This window comes from Symsagittifera roscoffensis, chromosome 8 (genome assembly GCF_963678635.1).
Source record: "Symsagittifera roscoffensis chromosome 8, txSymRosc1.1, whole genome shotgun sequence".
NCBI classification, from domain to species: Eukaryota; Metazoa; Xenacoelomorpha; order Acoela; family Convolutidae; genus Symsagittifera; species Symsagittifera roscoffensis.
In genome coordinates, this window is record NC_087069.1 from 11,125,040 (window position 1) to 11,130,356 (window position 5,317).

Below are 5,317 nucleotides of genomic sequence, written 5' to 3' on the forward strand. Positions count from 1 at the left end.
AGAAAAATGAAATTTTTATGGCATTTTGAGTCAGATTTTGATAAAAAACAAGACTTCTTAAATTTTTTATCATCAGGCGCGGTTGTGCTTTTGCCTATTTGCCTACTTGTCAGCGGAAACGTGTCGACCGGCAGAAAATGAAATTCTGAATAATCATGATATTCTTTAATGCAGATGATGAAAAAAATTGTGTCCCTTCAGAAGTTGGAATTCTTGGCAGCTGATTCCGGTTGTCAGGCTGATTTTTTTTTCCTGCAGGTGTTCATTAATGAAAAATACTATTGAATGCAAACTTGTTATCTATCTATACTATATTTGAATGCGCATGACATGTATCTCACGTGTTTCAGCCCATTAACTTCTGCATGTTTAAAGAAAGAATGTTTGCACGTTTAGCTATAGGGTATATTGAAAAGCTTAGAGTTTTTTTTCTATTTTTCAGTCTATAAATGCTAGATAAATGGAAAGGCACAAATGTGAGGCCATAATTTTTTGCCAGCATGGGAAGGGTTGAGGAAGGCAGCGCAGTATAATATAATGTAAAGGCTGGACTCATCCATCTATACGTCGATCTTACTTACGTAACGGTAGTTTTTCGTTGCAACGTTTAGTTTACTTCGTCAAGTTCGAAAGAAGCAACCCTCAACTTTATCTGTTTTTTTATCTATCTTTTTTTATCTATCTATTTTTTCAGCTATCAATCTTTATGTTCTACCTATTTTTTATCTATCTTTTTTATCTATCTTTTTTGAGGGAGAGAGAGTGAGAGATAGATAGACAGAGAGCTGGAGACAGGGATAAGGAAGGGAAGGAAGGTGGTGGAAGACGGCAAACATTTTTGCTTGATACTCTCAATCTTAATCTTTCTTATCTATCTTTTTATCCATTTTTTTCCATATTTCTTTCTTTTTTATTTATATTTTTTCTATGATTTTTCTATATATTTTCATTGATCTTTTTATCTATATGTTTTGTTTTATCTTTTAAACCATCTTTTTATCAATCCTTTTTTACTTATCTTTTTTTTCTATCAATTCTTTTATCGATCTATTTTTTGTTAGCTATGTTGTTTATATATCTATTTTTTCGATCTATATATCTTTTCTCATTTATTTATCTTTTTTATCTACTTTTTTAAAACTCTATCTTTTTTATCTATCTAATTTTTTAATCTATTTGTCTTTTTTATCTATCTATCTTTTATTCTATCTATCTTTTTTATCTATCTTTTTTATCTATCTTTTTTATCTACCGTTTTTTTTCTTATCTTTTTTAAAAAATTTTAATTGAAAAGAGAGTGAGAGAGAGAGAGAGAGAGAGAGAGAGAGAGACAGGGAGGGATGGATGGATGGAGTGATGGAGGAAGAAAAGGAGGGTGGTGGAGAGGGAGGGGTAGATACTTTTGCTTTGATTCTCTCAACATTAATGCTTCTTATTTGGTTCAACTTATTCGACTCCTGCGTAAACTTATTCACGAGGTCGTACCCACAAAATCTTTAAAGATCAGGAGTATTTTGGCGTTCAAGTTAGGTCTGTCTGTCTGTATACTTGCTTTAAGCAATTTGAGTGCGTCTGTCTATAGTTTGAATTAACATACCCTTCTCGTAATTTTTTAAGTATTAATTTAGATTCCACGATCCATTTGAAATTAAGACTACTGCCAAATGGTTGTCTCTTTTTTGTAAATTTTTCTATCTTTTGTTTCTAGCTTTTTTTATCGGTCTTTTTTAAAAGTTTTTTATCTATCTTTTAATACTTTTTTCTATTTTGTGTTGATCATTTTTGTATCGGAATACGTGCTCTTTTCTCAACAACCATCAATGCTAAATCAAAGATAGTTTTCAGTTACGTTAGTATGACACAACGATAATTTATCTACAAGTCACTTTCATGAAAAAAAAACTGTCGTTCCAAAAAGATACCGTTAGAGATTGTAAATTTTGCACGAGACATAAATTGCAAATCCTCTTCGTGTTCGCATTTAACAAAATTTGGGAGATCCAAATTAAAATAATCTCATTCCCTAACGATCTTAATTACTGCTTGTTCAACTTGTTTGGACGAAACTCAACGCTGTGCACGGTTCGTTCGAGTATTTCGCCTTTGAAAATTGTTGTTGCAGATGTTTCTCTTGACTTCGTTTGATATGAAGCCTTATAATCATGTTGTTTTTAGTGTGGGTCTTTAGTTTCTATGTTTATGAATAGGCAAATAAACTGTTGATTTTTTGGCATTCCATCTTGTTTTCAATTTGTATCAATCAAAAAGTTGTCTTTCTACTCTCTCCGACCGGTGAATTGGCACTCTTCCGAATTACTGATGCTACTGCACTTCAGTTGAACCGCTGGTATTTTTTGCCCAAAAATGTAAAAATTTCATGAAATAAGTTTGAATGTAATACAAAAGAAAGAAAGAAAGAAAGAAAGAAAGAAAGAAAGAATATATTTTTCCTTTTATAAACAATATATCGGCATAATTAAATTTGCCACATTTAAAGCAGGAACGGATAGACAACGGGACCTGTTGGTCTACTAAAAGTCTACCCTTCTATTCAAATGAAACATCTCTAATGAAACAAATCAAATTAAACAATACGAGCAAATAAATTTTTATTTAAATACAAAAGCTACAGCTCGTGAAAAAAAAATTTAAATCTATTTATAAAATTATGTTGACAATAACTAACTACTGAACTTAACAGTACTAAACTTAACAATACTTCCAGGGCGCTGTAATATTATATGTATCATTTTTTTTCAAGTTTTTCAAAAAAAATTAGTGAGAAAAATCCAAAAAAATCAAAAAACCTCGATATCTCGAAAACTAGAAGGATTTGGGAGGTCACTTTTTTACACAAAAAAGCTGATATATAGCTGGTAGTCCTGTAGCATGCAACCAACGGGTATGGGTTTTTATTTTTTTTTATATAAGCCAAATATATGTTTCACTAATTCATGGTTTTGTACCAGGTATATTTTCAAAGAATGGTAAATTGCCGAAATTTCTGAAAAAGAACAATTTTTGACGTGTGCAGGTATCAAGTTCAGAACTCGCAGCTTATTAAAAAGTTTACAAGCGTGATATCGAATCGAGAAGCGCTCAATTTTGCGTTTACAAAATGGTTCGAACAGAAGGCTGCTATCAGATTTTCTAGTAGCTATTTTGCATTTTGAAAAACAAATAAATCATTCAGAAAGCTATCATTATGAACACCAATAACTGATATAAGAAAAAACTTTAATAGCTCATAGAGATGATACTCATAAACGGTTAACAAACTATATTTTTCAAAAATATCATTACTACGAAAAAAATGAATTTGAGGATTTTCTTTTGTAAAACATTAAGCTGTTCCGGCTGCGAATAGCTGCAACATCCAAAAATTAAAATGCCATACTGGAGAATGGGAACGACATTGCTACTGTAGTATTCGATCATTTGAGACCTCGGCACGTAGTGCCATAGCTTTGAAACTATACCGCATTGTTTACTAAGTTTCTTTTTGACAAAATTGATATAACTTTTAAAAGAAAATTTGGAGTCTATGTAAATGCCTAAACATTTACAAACAGGTTTCGTATTTAACGAGCAAGAGTTTAACTGAAATAAATGATTGGAAGCACTTAACTTTACATTCATTTGAACTGTTTTGGATAGGTTAATCACCAATTTATTTGCATGTAGCCAGTTATTTAAAGATGTCATGTCTTTTGGAACGTCAATTATTTGACAACCTATTGATGTTAGATTCGTATCGTCTGCGAATAGCAAAACTTCCGATGTTTCGCATGCTTTAGGGAGGTCATTTATATATAATAGAAAAAGCAAGGGAAGTAAAATTGAGCCTTGTGGTACACCACATTCTATTTTACTACAGCTAGATGAAACACCATTTACCACAACTCGCTGTATGCGATTACTGAGACATGAGCTCAACCATTTTAAACAGTTACCCCTAAACCCATACATATCCAATTTGTATAGCAAGATATTATGGTCAAAAGTGACAAAAGCTTTCTTCAAGTCAAGGAAAAAACTAAAACTTTCATTCGAAGAAGGATACATTCTTATTCTTTCTGTAAGTTCAGCAAGTGCATCAATTGTGCTATGCTTATTACGAAAACCAAATTGTTTTGCATAAAAGAGAGAAAAATTCTCTAAATAGGAATAAATACGGTTATACTTAATGCGCTCATAGATTTTACTCCAAACAATTAAAAGTCAAATTGTTCTATAATTGTTCTCATCAAGTTTTGATCCATCTTTTTGAAGCGGAAGTATTTTCGCTTTACAAAGTTCTTTAGGAAACACGCCTTTTGTGAATGATAAGTTGATTAAGAAGCTTAGACATGGTGCCACGACTTTCGCTGAAGTTTTCACAATAAGGTTACTGATGTTATCATCACCGGACGAGCTTTTATTATCTAGGTAATTTAGGACTTTAAAAACTTCTGTTTCGCATGTTTTTTTCAGAAACATGGAATATGGAACATATTCAACGTTAAACCTATCAACATTAGGAACATCATTTTGAAGTCCTTTTCCAACTGTGGTGAAAAAATAGTTAAATTTATCAGCAACATCTCTGTCTGTTGCATTATCGTTTTCGTCAATGAAATGATTGTAATGGAGGAATCTTGCTGTTTTTGTTACTTTACCACTGATATCGTTTAAAATTTTATATATCTGCCTTGAGTCTCCTATACAGTTTTTGAATTTATTCCAATAATAAATCTTTTTAGATAATTTTATTTCTTTCTCAAAACGATCTCTTAAACTTCTGAACGTTTGAAGCAGTTGATAATTATTCTGATTCAACTTCCATTTTTTGTGTGCATTATTTCGCTTTGTTCTAAGGTTTTTAGGTTTATTTGTGTACCAGGCGGGTTGCTTTGTGACCAAATTTTTCTCGGTTTTCAATGAAGCAAACATATTCAACACCTCTTCGAAAGATTTTGCGAACAAATTGAAAGCTGCATCTGCATCATTCATTTCACAAACTACTAATTTATGTGAGGCCAATTTACTTTCCGCAATTTTTAAAAATTCTTCAACTTGGCTCCGACTTTTTAGGAATGATGTATCGCGAAACGGAATTTCTCTATTACCAATTTGACACTTTATGACCCATTCCAAGTGTATTGGATAATGATCTGATAAATGTTCACTATTTAGTACCATTGAATGAGGTTCAGTTAAATTGTCGAAAATGAAATGATCCAAACAAGTTGAATAGGTGGCTGTAACGCGAGTTGGTTCACGACCGTTTATCGAAAAACCGTTTGAATGAATACAATTTAAATAATTTTGGCTCAGT